Genomic DNA, 19,163 nt, shown 5'->3' with positions numbered 1-19,163 from the left:
TTCAGCAGATTTTTAAAAGGACGAACAAAATTCTGGAAGCTCTATACCATTTCTTTTTTTAGTTTATGCCATTTCCCTGGCTTTAGCCCTATACTCTTTTCTGACTCTCTTCCCTCCACATTTTTTTAAGCAAATTGCTCAAACCACAGGAAAATACCCCATTTTGTTACTCCCTAGAACCTACTCCCCTTTACACATCTTACATGATGTGAGGAATGAAAGTCACTTAAGTGAAAATAAGACAAAACTGTTGGTGAAGCACACCAACGGGAAAGGGCTGTTCCTCCAAGTGAGTTTATTTTTTCTACTTTAATGGATAAACACAGCCCCCTCCACTTCAGTTTGCCTTCCTGATGATATAAGGCAGCATGGTGGCCTCCTGCCTCAATGTCCACAGTTCGTTCTGTCCTCACTTCTCCCAAAACATGTATCAGGCGGGATAGAGAAAGGAAGCTTCATATATCAACAATGGGGAAGAAAGGAATCTCATGTTAGTGGCATTCGCCATGTGGGTCTGGCTAATAACAAAAACAGGACAGTGACAGGAATGGTGGTAGTGAGCTGCAGATGAGAAAAGTTTATTGCTCAGCCAGAGAGGCAAGGACCTGGACTTTTCTGATGTTGTGTCTTTTACGCCAATGGCATGTTTCCCTCTCCCAAACTCAAAACTTTGGATAGATCCCTAACAAGGACAAAGAGTTACTTGCGGTTATGTGTCATCTTGGTAATGGCAGTGAAGTTGCAGAACTGGTATTCCCGGGTCCCAGCCCTCCTGAACTTGAGGCAACACCAGGACAATTCAATCCAACATTTGCCAGGCACCTGAGACGTGCAGCCCCAGTGAGGCAGAGGCTCGGAGCTAGTTAAGGGGAAAGATCTTGCTTATTTGCCTTTGTATTCCCCACTTCTAACATGGTTCTGGTGCCTAGTAGGCTCACAGGAACTTCTAGATAGTAGATAGATAGATGATCAATCGATCGATAGATAGATGATAGATACAATAGGTTTTCAATAAATACGCATGAAATAACTGAATGTACTGTCTTAACCTAGTGCATTATTTGAAGGTTAAGATTATCAATCATGGGTGGAGGATGGGGTAACTGGGTGAAGGGCATGAGGGAGGGCTAGGATGTGATGAGCACTGGGTGTTATATCCAACTGATGATATACGCAACTCATGATGTACTGTATGTTGGTAAACTGAATTTAAATTAAAAATAAACATACTTTTGAATATGCAAAAAAGAATGAATCAATCGAAGTGTTCCTTTCTTTAGGAAAAGTTTTAATAGTGTCATGACTATTCAAGGTTCATTGTAGTCTATATGTCTGTCTCTGTCATCGCTCTCTCTCCGTCTCTTATCTGTGTAGGTACATCTGTATCTACCTACCTACCTACTTATCTGTCTCCAGGTCTTTCTCTCTCTCTCTCTCACTCCCTTCTTTTCCTCCCTCCTGTCTTTCTTTTTTGCTGACCTTTTCAGTGGCTTGAAAGAGTCATAACAGAGGAGTTTCAGGGGGAAAAAATAAATTCTTAGTGAAGGATAAGACCAATTCCTATATCCTGGCTTCACTTTTTTGCTCTTTCCATTTCTTTTCCAGCACCCAGCCCCAGCCCCCCTTAGTCCTCTGGCAGTAGAGCCATGGCCTCATAAGCACTGGGAATGCTCTGTGGTCCCAGTCATTTATTCTGTTCCTGAGATTCTCTGGGAAACCACCAGGAACAGAACACAAGGAAGGTGCTAGGGTTTACTCTGGAGGGCTTGAGAAATTGTCCGGCATAAAAGGAAAACTCTAGGCAAAAATCACCCATGTCTTCTATTAAATGAGGCTTGTCATCACGTTCAAAGGACAAAGAGAGCCCTGTTTCATTTGCCATAGTTTCTTCAATTTGTTTCTTTTTTTCCTTACATGCCGCTTTCTAGGTTGGCCAGGGTTGTTGAAGGAAAGAGAAGGTGCCACAGTTCAGCAACCTCTAATGTGAAAGTGAATGATTTTCGATTTTCCCTCGGTACGTGACACTCCTTACTGACTCCCGGGAGCACACCCTGTCATAGCCTGCTCACGCTTCCCACACCAGCCTCCCACTGACCTGTGACATCCATAAGCCGCAGAAGGCGAGCCTCATAACCTGCAGCCTCACGGTGCATAGGGCAGGCACCGCGGCCTCCTGCCAGCACCGGGCCGGAGCCAGGACCTCGCTCCCGGGTCCTGCCCGTACTGCACAGCGCGGCAGATAGACACCTGCCCTGGCTTTACCACTTGCTCCTGCCTCCCTGGGATACACATTCTACCAGGAATAGCTCCTTTCTCGTAGCCTCATCTCCACTCTCTCTGCAGGACCTGTCACCCCCAAAGAAGCCCCACACCTGGCTCACAGTGTGAGCAGAGCTTCCCTGGAACATCTGCCTGCTTTTGCCCATCTCTTAAGCCCTCGATCCAACACCACCACTTCCATGAAGATGTGTTCGAATTGCAACAGTTGTAAATTCTCTCTCCCCATATCCTAAAGTGTTTTTTTGCTGTGAGCATCTGACAAATAAGCACTCAAACTGAATTCTGTCATTTGTAAAACAGGGCACATAATAATTACCAGTTATGAGGAAAAAATAAAATAACATATGAACACCTGGCATAGAGTGGGCAATCAATAAATCTTATTTTCATGTATTAGTATATTGCAAATTTTATTTTCATTATAGTTATATATATGTGTGTGTATATATATACAGCTTGTATATATATATGTATATATATACATATGTGTGTGTGTGTGTGTATATATATATATAGCTCATCTACAATACAACATTAGCTCCCAGAGTGAAAATACCATCTTATTTATCTTTATAAATTGTCTAGCATAGTTCTTTTCATACAGCTTCTTTAAAATATCTATATTGAATGAATAAATTAGCTCTCTGCCTCAGTTTTTTCATCTGTAAAATGGGAATAGAAATAGTTTAGTTATTCCAAAGCATTACTATCAGAATAAGTTAAAATGCTACATGTAAAAACCTACTGAAAACTAAAAAGACCAAATGCTAGGCAAATATGAATTATTATTTAGTATATTTCTATAGTATATGGACACAAGTGAAACAACATTGCCCAATTTATCCAGTAGAGGGCAATGACACACACATGGATGATATTCAGATTCTTTGTAGGACTCCACAACCATAAATTAAAAAGTGAGAAACACTTTGGTATCACGCAAACGAAATAAAGTGCTTTTTCTGTACTTAGCTGCTTCTTTCATCTCTTTTACTGCTTTGTCTATACAATTTATATGTGTAGAAAGGACCTTCGACTCCATTGGGTATTTCCAGTGTGGTTCAGTGACCCAGTGTTGCTCTATTCAAACTTCCACTTGCCCATTTGTCCAGGGTGAGGAATGATCCTGGTCTAGCCAATGGGAAAAGAATGCTGTTTTCACTGGTTTTATTACCACGATCATGCATAAACGCATTTCCACAGGGCCAATGAGGGCTTGGTCCTAATCTGGAAAGCAGCCTGGAAGGGTTTCCACGCTGGGGGAGGGAACAGAGAAGGACTTGGACAAACAATGCTGACTATTGTTTCCTCAGCCTGCTTTGGCTCCCCCTCGTCTGCTCCATTAAGACACTGAACCCATTGACATTTTCTTAGGACAGGCTAAGTCTCCCGGAGATAAGGGAATGGCAGAGGGTGGTGGAGTGTGAGTGCAGGCACTAGAGTGTACACACCGCACGTGCTTCTATCCTCCACTCCGTTCTGAACTTCCTAACTGTCAAACAGAAAGATGGTTTGAAGATATATAGTATTTGTGGTATTCGCCCTTGAGGGATTCAACTATTGATAGGAGGCAGTAAGATATACCTTAGATTAACACAATCTGAATGTGAGTAGTCCTCTGTGTCAGGCACTGGGGTAGGGAAGGGCAGATGCTACAAAGACCAGAAGAGAGTTAGTTTATAGTCAGACCAGAGAGTAGAGGACCCATGTGAAAGCAACCAAAAATAAATAGATGCAAATGTGGTAATAATAAAAGTAACTACAGACAGTTATTTATAATGCTTATTTTCAAAGATATAAATTTGTTCTAACATTTGTTATATTATGGAATGATTTGAGCATTATGTGAATTTTCCATCTGATTATGTGCACGACACCTGCAGGAAACACTAAGTGAATGGAGAAAACTGCACCCAGATGAACTGAGCAGTGTAGGAATATCCAAAACGTACATGTATACACATGCGACTGCGCGCACACACACCTACCGAAACACCGCATCCTCTCCCTCAGCTCACTGTGTGGGTTCTGGGCCCCATGCACCATCTCTGATATTACAATGCTCCCTCAGCTTGCAACTCACTTTCTTCCATCAAGTTACAAACTGAACCCTTCTTTTTTTCTAACGATTATTTTAGAGGGTGTGAAGGGGCAGAGGGAGAGAATATCCAAGCAGACATCTCTGCTGAGTACAAAGCCCAACATGGGGCTTGAGCCCACGACCCATAAGATCAGGACTTGAGCCAAAACCAAAAGTCAGATGCTCAACTGATTGAGCCACCCAAGTACCTCAAGCTAAATAAACCCTTCTGACCCTTACTTCTACCAACAAATTTTGGGTCTCACTCAAGACCAAGTGTGATATTTATTGCAGTATTTATGTATCTCTTAATCATTTTACATGTGTAGAATTGCTCTGCTATTTTCATTCAGTCTCTTTTTTGTCGTTTTTGTATTGATGTGTCACTTAAAGTTTGTATGTTGTGTCCCTAATCCCATTTTCCCCGTAAATCCTATGGTTTTCTTTGCTTAATTTTGTCCAGCACAGTGATTTTTAGGGGAATATATATAGCATTATTGAATAACTGACTCAATAGCAAGCTGTTGAGTGCATAAAGCAAGGAGCTCCTGGGGAAGAAGAGAAGAGGCCCAGGAATGGCCTTCCACAGAGACTAACATGGAAAATCACAGCAATATGGAAGAACACGAGTATCTCTTTCTTCCATTCTTTTCAACTTGCTTCATTAGAAGACCAACAACAAACAAACAAACAAAAAAGATTAAATGGTTGTAAAAATTCACTTAATACAGCAGAGCAAATACATGAAAAATAACTTTTCAACATTAATCAGAGAGAAGACAAAGTACGTGTTGGTGTTAGGTAAGCTTACATGAGGCATGCCTTAAGTTCCATATAAAGCTATTCCAGAGCCAACCACATATTTGTCTCAGAGCCTCCTAGCCATCAATGCCCGGCTTTCTACTGGTCTGAGGTGATCCAGAGAGGATTTTGCGAAGCCTATGGTGCAATGTACAATATGGTAGCCACTAACCACATGCAACTATGACATGTGAAATGCAGTTAGTTCAAATGGCTAAGTGTAAGATAGACACTAAATTTCAAGGACCAGCTTACACACAAAAAAATAAATATCTCATTAATAGTTTTATAATTATTATACATTGAAATAATATTTTGTAATAGATCAAATACATTACTAAGATTTATTTTACTTGTTCCTTTTTGTTTTGTTTTCAACACAGCTACTAGAAAAGTTTAAATTACATGTGTGCCTCACATCTGTGGCTCCCACATTTCTTTCAGACATCCTCGATCCAGAATATATAGGCTACATATGATTATAGATGATCATCCATAACAACCGATTTTCTGAATAGTAGTGAGTTCAAACAATGCTTCTTGACAAATGTCTGTAGTGAGGATTTATATGTGGTTGCTGAGAGAAAGAGCCAGTTGTTTTAGCAATCAGCTAAAATGAGGGCAGCATTAATGTGCTTTTAGGAAAAGCAAGAAGCCTCATTCATTCACGAACCAAATAAAAGATTATACTACCTTTCTGGAAATGAGACCCAGGAAAAAACAAAGATTAATCCTCAGGAGATGGAGTATAGGGTGTGTGTATTCAAACACTTGCCCAAGTCTGCGTGTGTTTGTGTGTATGTGTGTGTGCGTACATGCCCATGTATGTTTCCTTCTATGTGACCCATGTGTATTCTTGTATGTGCATCTCTGTGTGAATACCTACCTGTGTGTATGTGTGTGCATACACGTGTCCTTATGTGTGCCTGTGTGCACACTTGTGTGCGTGAGCTTTTATATGTATCTGTCTGTCTTATATGTGGCCATGTGTGTCTTATAAGTTTGCCTGTGTGCATATGTATATCCTTCTGTACATGTGTGAGCACACAGTGTGTTTCCTTGTGTGAGGTGTGTGCCTATGTGCATGTGCCTCTGTGTGTGCATATAACTTATATGTGGTATAGATTTTTTAAAAATTGGGTGGGAGGGAGAAGTAAATATAGAAAGATATACTCAGGGTCCAGAGGAAAAGATCAGATTTGGAACTCATCCTATGGATACTGACAAATTTCAAACCAGAAAATGCTAGGGAAATATTTTTTTTTTTGATAGCTCATATTGGCTATAGTAATAAACCAACAACTGGACAGGAACACTTCTAATGAGGGAAGGGACATCTATAATTTTTAATAACTTCTTAAAAGTTAGATAACATGATGTTTAAAGGTGATATTCTTATACTTTATAGAATGCATATCCTTTTGCCTTAGGTATCTAAAACCCTGAAATGAAAGCTAGAACTATCCATTAGCATGTCAGTCCCACAGGAGGGTGGATTAATACAACATGCACTTAATCATTAAGTTTGGGTAGCCTCATTTTTTTTCCCCTCCTTATCTGCAAAAGCATTTCATAAGCTTTGTTGTGTCATCTTGTGAGAAGGGCCTTAGGGTTCTCCTTCTTCTTTGACTGAAAAACAAACAAGACCCCCATGTGGTCATAAGCCTTGTCCTCCGCTTGCTAGAGTCAGAGCTAAAAACCGAACTCAGAGCTCAGAGCAGAGATAATGATTCAGAAATCTACCTACTTCTCTGCCCTAAATACATGTATGGACAGGAGGGATGAAGGGTTTCAGAGAATGGGAGGGATTTGCTGCCTCCTCTCCACTGCCACTCAATCACTTTTACCTCTGGCCAACTCCCTTCTTAATCCTCTTAATCTGGCCCATTTACACAAACACAAAGGGATGATGTCACCATACTTGTAGTTAGGGTATCTGTGCCTTTCAGCAAGGTTAACATCAAAGGATATACTTTTCATACCCATAGTCTTGAAAAGTGACTAATTTTAACTGCTCAGGTGCTTCCATATTAATGGGCTCTCCTACATCAGTAGGAGAAAGAAAAATCTTGATGGAGCCCCAGTAAATCTCAGGAATTCTGATCAATCTTCTAATTGTCATGTCCTTGCCTGGTTCTACATTGGAATGTTACCCAGGGCTTACAGAATATGAGTGACAAAAAGATCCAGTCTTCACAGACTTAAGTGAAATCATTTAAGTGTTAAACATGCCATTGACTATTTTAACTGTTAGATGAAAATAATCAGTCTAAACCATCTGACAAAAATACACATGGAATATCGCATGGGACCCAGTAGAGTAAGCCCTAGACTGAAGAAGGTAGATGATGTGAGGCTGTGAGGCACTGGACCTCATGACATATACAAGCACATGACATATACAAGCACAGAGAGAGAGGTCCCACGCTGGATGAATCGCCAGACATGGATCTTCAAACTCATGGATCCCCCGATTTTAAAATGTCTGTAGTGGACAGCGAGTGGTGGACATGTTGAGTGAGAGACACCACGAGGGGCTGTCAAAGGGTTTTAAGTGACTTCATCAATTTCATTTTGTTTATTTACTTTTACTCCAGTAGCTGTGGTTGGTGGAATACCAGTGGGGGTGAAGTAGGAAGGTGTTAAGATATTCTAGACAGATGGCAGTCAAGAGTTTTCAAATCAATAGAGGTGATTATGGTGAAGAAGAGAGAGAGAAAAAAAAAAAAGTTGGAGCTCAGGCATGTAGGAGAGAAGACAGAAAGAGACAAGGTGACTCCAGAGTTTGCTAGCTGAGATGGCCGGCTATATGGTAGGGCTACCTGAAATGGAAAATATAGGGGGAGAACCAGAGTCCACAGGATGAGGAAGAGTTCTGTTTTGAATATTTTACATTTGTAGTGGTTTGGAACACCAGCAGGAGACATGTCCAGGAAGCCATGGGGTGTATGGTTCTGAAGCACGAGACACAGTTTAAAGCACATATACAGATTAATGAGTTATCAGCCTACTGAAATAGAAGAAATGATGAATATGGATGAGATTAATCCACAGAGCAGATCGATTAAGAAGAGCCATGACTGAGCTCCAGTCCAACTCTGGGAATCTCTACATTCCAGGCATTAGTGGAACAAAAAAGGAGCCCATGAAAGAGACAAAAGGGAAAAACAGAAACAGAAAGGAAGAACAGTTAGAGAAGAATCAGGAAAGCGCAGTGTCATGGAAGCCAGTGGAGTAGAAGGACCACAGAGGACCTGGAAAGGGCTCTAAAGTTGATGCTTCTGTGCTGAGTGCTGAGTGCCAAAGAGGAATTACTCCGGGGAGAAGATGGGGCAGGGCATACCTGAAGGGAAGGTCAACTTTGTGAGCTGCCAACACTCCATGGATGCTCACTACCACAAGTCCACAGATTCCTCTCTCAACAGCATCATGCATAGCATGATGTTTTGTGCTAAGCAAAGACTTAAATGTGTTTTGAAGTGAAATAACTTCCATAACAAAACAAAACAAATTAAGTGACCAAAGTGTGCTAGTCAACAGAAAACCAAAATCATCACATGCATCATATCGTTTAAACCTCACAGCAGCCCATGTCTCAGACAGGCTTTAACATAAAGAATTTGAGGTTGGGGGCCCCTGGGTGGCTCAGGTGATGATCCTGGGATCCTGGGATCCTGGGATCAAGTCCTGCATCAGGCTCCCCACAGGAAGCCTTCTCCCTCTGCCTATGTCTCTGCCTCTCTCCCTGTGTCTCTCATGAATAAATAAATAAAATCTTAAAAAAAGAAAGAAAGAAAGAAAGAAAGAAAGAAAGAAAGAAAGAAAGAAAGAAGAAAGAAAGAAAGAAAGAAAGAAAGAAAGAAAGAAAGAAAGAAAGAAAGAAAGAAAGAAAGAAAAGAAAGAAAAGAAAGAAAGAAAGAAAGAAAGAAAGAAAGAAAGAAAGAAGAAAGAAAGAAAGAAAGAAGAAAGAAAGAAAGAAAGAAAGAAAGAAAGAAAGAAAGAAAGAAAGAAAGAAAGAAAGAAAACTTGAGGTTGATAACTTGCCTGGGGTCATACTGGGAGCACACGGCCAGTGAGAGACTTGAACTTTGGGTCTTCTGAATTCAAGCCCTTGCTTTCACAGTTGTATTGCATGAGCCAAGTTTCTTAGGGTAACTCCTTATATCTGGCACATGTACAATAAAAATGTGGGGTCATAAAATATTCAGGCCCCAGCTAGGCTTTCCTCTAGGGTTTGTGGTGTGAACTGATATAGCTGATGTGACAACACCGACTTGCATCTATAGAAAACGGGAGCCTTCCACTGAATTGCCTTGAGGCCATTCCCCTTTGTGAAGAGTTGCTGTTCCCACAGTTGTCTATCCAGTAAAAATACACCCCTTCTTCCTCACTGACAAAGCCTCAGTGTTGTTTGGAACAGTGATGTGCTCAGCACCATTATTCACCTCCCTAGATTCCCCAGGCCAGGAGTCGCCACATCAGTGGGTCTAGGGACAGACCTGCTTGGCATGCTCTCTGCGCTCTATTTGCAGCTGTGCCCTTCCTCCTTAGAATGAAAATACAATGACTGGAGGTACAGCCATCATTTTATGAACGTGAGGACAGAAGCCATAGGCTAAGGATGGTGAAAGAGGAAGACAGAAGGCGGCTTGCCTCTAACGGCAAATTCGAGCCGTTATACCTACCTATCTATCTGCGTGGCCTATCTACAGACTTTTTGTTCAGTGTGAAAATAAAAGTCCTTACATATTTAAGATGCCGACTCTCAGCTATTCTTTTAACTGATCCCAGCTGATACGAAGAGCATCCGTCCCAGTGTTTCCCAGTACCGTCAAGCCTCCTTTGTTCACGGATGTTTCCTACCTTTTGGTACCTGGGTTTGAAACTCATGATTTAGAGGTGCAAAAGGATTGATTTCTTCAATCAAGGGAACATGTGGGAGGCTTGTGTTTAGGGAAGATACTTTCAATCCAAACAGTTGTACTTCTTTCAAAATAAACCAGATAAGCAAAACTGTAGGATACTTCAAAATCTAATAGAAATAACTTATTACCACAGAATAGTACTTAAGAGCTCGGGCTTTAGGTGTGTCTGGGTGGCTCAGATGGTTAAGTGTCTGCCTCCTGATCAGGTCACAATCTCTGAATCCTAGGATCAAGCCCCATGTCAGGCGCCTGGCTCAGCAAGGAGTCTGCTTCTCCCTCTCCCTCTGCCTCCTCCCGGCTCATGCTCTTCCTCTTTGTATCTCTCTGTCTCAAATAAATAAATAAAATCTTTAAAGTAAATAAGTAAAATGAAATAAAATTTAAAAAGAGTTTGGGCTTTGAAGTTATACAGACTGTGGCATGCATTTCGACTTAACTTCTCTGAGCCCTGATTCACTTGTCTGCAAACTGATAATTATACCAATCTTATAGTGTTGTTATAGGGACTAAACAAGAAAATGTGTGTAGAATGCTTCAAATAGTGCTCGGCACAATCAACATAACCTCTGTTAATGATAGATCTTAATATTGAAGAAGGTTATCTATCCTGCTTCCAACATAAGCCACTTTGCATAAAGTATGTCCTTCCTCATTTGCTCCTGCTGGGTCTCCAGGATGAGAGTGGGCTGTGATGAACCACTCACAGTGTTACCCCAGCTTCCTGGGGACTAATGGAGAGGGGCAGACACAAAGTGTCTCAAGGCAAAGTCTGAGAAATGAATTGAAAAGAAAATATTAAGCCAGTGGCTTCCTCAGCAAATACTGGGGAGAGAGGGGTGGTCTGATGGAAGTGGGGCAATTCGGAGAACACAGATCACCTTCAGGTTAAAATTATGGCCATCGTTGGGTGATCTGCCCAGAATCTAGGACAGAAAGCTCCTACATTCAGTTAATGGAAGCAAAGCAAGTTGTACTCTGCAGTGGTGGTCAGAGATCCAGGACAATCTGGCACCTCCTACTCCCTCACTTCCCGTTGGCTCTCAAGAAAGTAAGATTCAACATCTCTCTTGCCAAGATGCCAAGTTATCATATGGGCCTTTTGGAACTTTCTTGTGCAACATGAAGATAAAAAAGATAATCATCCTTATTTGTAAGCTTAAGTGTATTGTTCTCTAGTCTAGGGCTCTTAACCCTTTTAAAGTCTCAGACCTCTCTGAACATCAGATAAAAGTTATAAACCTGTTTTACAAAAATGCATGTAGACACCCACCAAATTTTGCTTATAATCTTAAGAGTTTTCGGAGCCCTCTCTCCCCAATTCAATCCTTGTGCCTGCTGTGAGTTCACAGACTCAGGTAAATAGTTCTGACTCTAAGGAATTTTTTTCTGTCTTTGTATTAACCATCATCAGTCAAACTCCTGTAACTTCATATTTTATTTTTTAAAAAGTTGGCAGTGTGAGAAAACAGTGAACTACCCTTTCATTGCCTTCTACTACGGCCTGGCTTTCTAGACTTTAGAGCTGTGGTGAAACAGATCTAGTTTCAGGTTTGTTTCTCAAGGGCTGAAGATTTTTTTCATCTTGTTAGGTTTTTCCTGTTATATATATGTGTGTGTATATACACACACACACACATATATATGTAAATAAAATATGCATGTTAATATTTTTATATATAAATAAATAAATTATACAAATAAATATATATATATATATTTAAAATAAATTTTAGGGGCACTTGGGGGGCTTAGTCAGTTAAGTATCTGCCTCAGCTCAGGTCATGATCTTTGGATCAGGCCCTGAGTCTGGCTCCCTGCTTAAGCAGGGAGTCTGCTTCACCTTCTCCCTCTGCCTCTCCTCCTGCTTGTGCTCTCTCTCACTCTCTATGTCTCTCTCAAATAAAGAAATAAAATCTTTTAAAATAATAATAAAATAATTAAAAAATAAATTTTCTATAAATTAGTTAAATATATATAAATAAAATTTAAGTGAACTACCCTTTCATGTAAATAAAACATAATCTATATATATTTTTTGTAGTTGTTAGCACTAGGCTTTTCCAGAAGTCCAAGGTAGAACTATCTGGGCTTGTTTTCTCAAGATGGTGGTAGGCCAACCCAAAGGCTTAGAGTTGGGGCAGTTTTTCAATAGTAAAAGGGTGACCAATGGTTCCTGCCCATTGCTTGTGTCAGGATAATCCATGTCACCAGCTGCCTCAGTGGAGTGGGATGCTTCTTGTTCATTGCTGCTTTTCATACTGTATTTTGTCATTAGAGGTAATCTTAAGACCAAATTTCTACACTTAAAGACCAATGTGAAAATAAGGGATAGTGAAGAACCCTGTATTCTCATCCCCAGTCCCTACCAGAATTCAGTGTGTTTAGAAATAATCAAATAGCCCAGTGTTAGCCTCGGGTAAAGTTGATTATTGATTGCTGTTTACCACATGCCACGCACCTCTCTACAAAGACTGACATAGAAAGAATATTTAGAAGTTCATAAGGTAGAGCCCATCACATAGTAGGTACTTACCCTATTGTAAGTGTTGAACCAAAGGTCACATAATTAAACACACTTAAACTGAAACCCAGGTGTCCTGGCAACTTTCCATTGTGCCACTTCTGACACTGTAATGCAACCAGGTTTCCCAGAACATACATCACAACTGGGTTCGGTATTACTGGGTACAGTGAACCTACAACATGGAAAAGTCAAAAGATTATACTATTTCTAACTGTCAAATTAGACCTTCCCAGGTCATTTTAAATTTATTTTAATATCTTTGTTTTCTGCCTCTTCCTCTATCTTTTGGTTACTAGAGCTCTTGGTTTGGGGTTCCCCCAAGTTATCAGATCTACTGTGCATATGTGAAAAACACAGTCAAGACACAAGGTTGGGACACCTGGGTGGCTCAGCGGTTGAGCATCTGCCTTTGGCTCAGGTTGTGATCCTGGGTCCTGGGATCGAGTCCCACATCGGGCTCCCTGCAGAGAGCCTACTTCTCCCTCTGCCTGTGTCTCTGCCTCTCTCTGTGTCTCTCATGAATAAATAAATAAAATAAAAGACACAAGGTCTTTTAAGGATTTCCAGGTCACCACTTCCTTTGTGTGCTCCACCCCTTTATCTTCTCCAGTATCAAAACCTGCCCTTAGGGTGGGATCAATTAGAATCCCTTTCCACCTTAGTGGGGATTCTGAAGCACAGCTCCCCCTCTCAAGGGCATTTGCCTTTCAACTTTAGCTCTACTAATGGCATGTCTTCCTGTGAAAGATATCAGATATATTAGCTCTTCTTCTGTTTGTGGGGGCAATACTTTGGGGTAGGGTGGGGTTCAACCTGAATCCTCCTACAGCTTCTGAAATGGGAGTGCATTGGGGCACTCGCCACTCCAATTTCAGGTCAAATCTTCCTGAAAGGACTTTTCGCAGAGAGTCCCTGAGTCTCATGAAAACGTGACTGTTACCCTCCTCTGGAAACACTGAATACTTTTAGGGCACACTGAAATTTTCTGCCTGGAAGAAGCGGTAAAATGGATTCGCTCACCAAGGGTTACGCTTAAGAAGAGTCTGGAAGTGACAGGTACTTCTAAAAACTATTTGGAAATTGTGTCTGCCCGGATTTATTTTCATTTATCAAATATTATTTTGCTACCGTACCTAAGGTGGTGTAACTAATGTCTCCAATTGCACATCCCCACACCCTGGCCTCTTGCCTGCCAGCCCTGTGGGAGAAGGGCGTCAAGTGACATCAGCAAGACTGCTCTTTAATAGCCGGCATTATTTTATTAAGGAAAATTTGTATTGCCCTTTTTCCCTCACAAAAGTGCCAAGTGGACAGATTTTGATTTTCCTTGGCCAAGGGAATTAAAGACCAGGGAAGTGGCTTTGCTCCCCCTCTGGCACTTCTACTGCAAGTTCAGAAGGTGTCTGCTGAATCCAATCACTCTGAGCAGCTAAAATTTCAGGTTTGAATTTCATCTCAGAAATGCACAAAGCCTGGGAGTTGGTGACAGTATCAGAGTGCGGGCTATTGTCAGTTACCTGCTATTCTGTTGGGACTCACAGCTGGCCCAGGTGTATTCCCCCCAGGTAAGGCAGGAGGCCCTGCTGAATGCCACATCTCTTTGTTGCATATTATCTTGTTAGTTAAGCTGTCAAGAAAGTTACCAGTAAGGAGGTTGGGGGTAGAAGGACACACAGAGTTTAATCCAATTAAAACTTCACTGGCTTTTCCACATTCTTGGTGTCCTGGCTCAAACTAGGAAGAACCTTTTCAATGTTGGGGGGGAAGGGGGCGTCAGGGGGGTACAAAACTAATCTTAAATGTTGATGCTGCAACAAGGCATAATATAAAGCATGAGGCAACAGAGAAAGGATTTGTGGCATGGGAGGTAAAAAGAGCCCACTTCTAACCGTTTTTGCAAAGGCCTTTAACCCAGGGCTGTTTCTGGTGAAAAACTCACTGAACAAGCCAAGCAAGAAAGCTCTGGTAGCTTCTACCCAAGAGAGGTCTTTCTCAGCAGATGTTTTGACCTGACTTCCAAGAAGGGATTTGGTGATCCCAGGAAGATCTTTCTTTCTGAGGGCTACAGGAAACAATGACTGCAGCGCTTGATGCCTTGGAATGAAAACTAACAAATGTGTTCAGATTTAAATCTACACCAGCACATATTGACATATATTGACACAGATGGTATACTTTAGCGCTAAATCTATTTTTCTTTGCTCACAATGGGAAACATGCAGTGCGAGCTCACTTGACAGAATGGGCTCTGAACGAAATCTGCATTCGAAGCAAACTTATGCATGAAGCCTGCTCAGTGTTGTGCCCAAGATTGCGAATCCGAGAAACCGCCAAGGAGCCGACACCGATGCAAACACACGAGGGTTTATTACAAGCTCGAGCTTGGGTCCAAGTGTACCCGACGCAGTGGAGCAGGGACTTGGACCCCGAGACCAAGAGGCGTAGCAACTTTATAGGGGCCAATGGGATTGTAACATACGCAGAAAGTTGCAGTCCTGTCGGTCCACACGCAGGTGGCCGATTGAATTACATCTTACCCTATAGTATCCACTTGAGCTGGCCTATTACTTTGGTCAGAATTGGCGGGCAGTTTTGGAGGGCACAAGGCGGGGTTACATTGTCATGAGCCGATTTCCAATTAGGGTGTGCCCAGCGGCTTGACTAGGGTGGGGCAGTGCCCTAAGCAATAAGCGGGTCATGTGGGGGTCATACAGGAGGTGGGGGGTGCAGCACAAAATGGAGTTAGTCCTGCTCTGCTTGTCCAAGGGTTGGGGATTTTTGTTAAATTTCCTGGGTCCCACACTCAGTCTTTGAATGTCTTCTGAAAGGAACCCACAAGGTGAGCAGGAGCCAGACTCTGTTCTCTCCTGGGTAAATGGAAGGAGGTGAAGGGCCAAGGACTGTGGAGTGTGGGCAGTTGAAGAGAAGTTCTGCTTTGATGAAAACACTTGACTTTGATAATCAAAGACTATTTCTGTTTCAATTTTACAGAAAGGATGCACACTGCAAGAGATCCTGATGCTTTCAGAAAATAACGCTGTACACTCCTTCAAAAACAGTTTTGTACCACAGAGCAATATCCAAGATACATTGTTAAGTGAGAAAAGCAAGTGGAACCACATGATTGCATGAGTTAAAGGTTACTCACACACGCATGCACATGCACACGCGCACACGCACACACACACGACTCAATATATTCGTAATTGCCTGATACACACAACACTATTCATACTGCCCATCTCTGGGGAATGGGAGTAGAAGAAGTAGAAAATTATTTTACAAGTACATTTTTTTATAATGTAAAAAAAGAAAAAAAAAAAACAACTGGAGTTCTAACAAAACATCAAGGGGGATTATGACTAAACTGAAGTAAAGTTACAGTACTGGATGTTCCTAAAGACCATGACAGCCCTGTGTTCTCAGTATCATAGAAGAGTGTGTGACTAATGATTGATATTAATTACTGCCTAATTACTAAATTGAGGTAATCTTTTTTTTTTTAAAAAAAAAAGTAAATTTCAAGCTTCATCTTTCTAAAAAGTACTCTTAGAAAGTTTTGTTGATAACAGCTAGGAGAACTGTATTACCTTTTTTATGAGAAAAGTAAAAAAAAATACCTTTTGTTAGGATTTGTATTATTAGTATATTTAAGTGATTCTTAAACAGAAGAAAGGTTGTAGACCCATGTGATAATCTAATTTCTAACTGTTCTAATTCTATACAGAAACTAAAATCACTAGCTTAAAATGCTGCTTATTGTTTGCAGGGAGAGCATGGTCCATGAAACTTGAAATCCACCCAGGCACCATGTCATCAGTGGATGGTTATACCAGGTATGCCTTATCAGAATTACCTATGGAAATTACCTGAGTTTGAAGCAGTGCAGAGATACGGGCTATGGAGGAATGGGAAGACTATTTTTAAAAAGCTTTACAGATGAGCTTTGCCCAAAATGATCATGTCTGCCCATTGAGATCTCTGAATCTTTGGCTAAGAACCTCCCATGTAGCTTTCTCGTTTTTGCTTTTTTGCTGTTGTGTTCTAATGAGTAGGAAGGAATAAGGAGCTCTGAGGGAAGGCATTTGAAATCTGTGGGGAGTGATTTCAGCAGCAAGCTGTAAATGAGAGTAGGCCCAGGCATGATTCCTTGTGATTAACTGAGAAGCACCCCCTGGGGACCTTGCAAGGATTGAGTATCCAGGTGAGGCACTGCAAGTAGCCTGAGGCCACTGTGGTGTGGTGCCATCTGAGGATAACCCCCAAATCTTCCAAAAGATAATGCTTCTCTAAACATCATCCTTAAATCTCTCCATTGACACTAACTAGTCCAAATCCTTCAAAACCTATGAGTTGAGGCCAAGACTTTGCTACACCTCAAGCCACACAGGCTCTACAGTGTCTCCATGGTAGCAATTCTCAACTTTGGCTGTACAGCAGAATCACTTGGGAGGTTTTTAAAATACTGACACTGTGGTCATACCCTCAACCAGTAAATCAATATCTTTCTCAGGTGAGACCCAAGTGTTTACATTTTATAAAGTTCCCCAGGTGATTCAATGTGCAGCCACTACTTTTCAGTCCTTCCTGGTGAAGCTTTCCTCACAGCATGCCTATAACTGGGGAGGTATGAGCAGACTGAGGTTGTACCTCTGGACTCATCATGTACATTTCCTGCACCATGGATAAGCCTTTCAGTTAGTGAGACTGACTAGTTAACATATTCAAAGTTTATGGCATGGGGACGCCTGGGTGGCTCAGTGGTTGAGCGTCTGCCTTTGGCTCAGGTTGTGATCCCGGGGTCCTGGGACTGAGTCCCACATCGGGCTCCCTGCATGGAGCCTGCTTCTCCCTCTGCCTATGTCTCTGCCTCTCTCTGTGTGTCTCTCATGAATGGATAAATAAAATCTTTAAAACAAAAAGTTTATGGCGTGAGACCAAATAAGGACACCTCATCAAGACATCACCTCATTTCATTCTGCCACAGTCCTTCCTGTTTTAATCTCTCTCCACTTTGATATTAGTGCCGAGAAAGCAATCCCTGTGACTCAAGAGACACAGCAAAGCTTCGTGGTCGTTACCCAGGAAGTAACCACCTCATATTTTAGGACCTACATTAGCCCAAGTAATTGTGAGTGAATTCTACTATTCCAAACAGTTGATCAAAAGGCCAAAGTACCCACAGACATTTAGTGATTTTAGGCTGTGAATCCTCAAATATTTTAAACTTTCTAAATTAACCAGGGCTCTTTCCATTATAAGTACTAGGAACTAAGCTCAAAGTAGCTCAAGCAACACATGCAACAAATGGCAAGGATAATTTACTGGCTCATCCAGAGGCATGGCTTAATCCAGGTGCTCAAAAAAACCCACACTTCTCTTTCCAACAGCATTCAACCCTGTATGCTTTGTTGTGCACTGCATTTTCAAGTCTCTTCTTTTCAAGTGGAAGGAAAATGGCCATTAAGTTCTGTCCTCCATGGTCCCTAAAATCATTAACCCTGACACACAGAAAGAACGTTGCTCCCAGGATGCTTATAGTACACGTAACAGAAAGACTAGTTCTGTTTTGGGATTCCTCACCATGGACAGAAAGATAAGGCCCCACGATTGGCCAGGTGTGGATCACACATGACCACCTTGGTAAGGGCAGGACTGGCAACGGCAGTCTCACCGGAACCATAGGGGAGGAAGCACAGTCCTTGCACAGAAAAGAAGCTGTCACATGAATATCCTATATTTATTAACAAGTAAATTGTGACCCTACTCCATTTTTTTTTTGCCAAGTATATAATTATATAAGGTAGCAAAACTACCTTTCATATTATAACCGATTGCTTTCAAACAATATGTATTATATAGTAAAATGTTATAGATAGGTTTGTTCAATTCATAAATATACTTTTTATTATAATATAACTTAGTGTTATACCCTGAGACACTAGACTGAATTTCTATTTGCTATAAAAAGCAACTTTTTGTGTACAACGGAGTAATTGCCATCAAAGTTCTTCCTTAGTCATTAACAAAGAAAAATATCATTATAAAATAGATTTGGTAAAAATGTGTTTTATTGTTTTCTTATATTTTTTGAAAATTTTAGGAGTGTATAAAATGTAAATTAATTCAATTAAAAATTAAAAAGTAAGAATTCATATAACCACCAATATAACCACCAATGAGGCCAAAACACACCACACTGCCAGCCCTGTAGGATTCCCCCATGGGCCCCCCAGTCATGACACCACAGCCCCCTCACTGTAGCTAGGGACCATCTTTATCCTGACATCTATGAATGGTTATCACTTTCTCACGTCCCTTATTAACTTTACCTCTGATACAGGCATCCCTAAAATTGTGGTAACTGTTTTTGAACTTTACATAGGTGAAACAATACATACACATTCTTTCATGTTTTGCTTCTTAAGCTCCATTTGTTGACAAATATTCATCCATACCAAAGGTGATGCAAATGCCATGGGTCTGGGAACTGCACTTTGAGTACCACTGCTCTGGCTCTTGCTACTCAGTTGGTCCACGGACCAGCATCACA

At 41.3% G+C, this 19,163-nt stretch overlaps 1 long non-coding RNA gene across 12 annotated transcripts in view; it reads right to left on the bottom strand.

The window, feature by feature from the left end:
* Positions 1-19,163, bottom strand: part of LOC106559576 — a 126,881-nt gene extending 107,718 nt beyond the window's left edge. For 11 of the 12 annotated variants that reach the window (XR_005367833.1, XR_005367835.1, XR_005367829.1 and 8 more), the window contains exons 1-2: positions 19,012-19,163; positions 12,620-12,782 (exon numbers count right to left, since the gene is read on the bottom strand). This is a non-coding gene — a long non-coding RNA (uncharacterized LOC106559576). Of the gene's footprint in view, positions 1-12,619; positions 12,783-14,127; positions 14,238-19,011 lie in introns of all 12 variants that reach the window. The other variant, XR_005367830.1, reaches the window with a different exon arrangement.

This window comes from Canis lupus, chromosome 12 (genome assembly GCF_011100685.1).
Source record: "Canis lupus familiaris isolate Mischka breed German Shepherd chromosome 12, alternate assembly UU_Cfam_GSD_1.0, whole genome shotgun sequence".
NCBI classification, from domain to species: Eukaryota; Metazoa; Chordata; class Mammalia; order Carnivora; family Canidae; genus Canis; species Canis lupus.
The sequence above is the reverse complement of the archived record's forward strand: the minus strand, read 5'-3'. Positions and strand labels throughout refer to the sequence as shown.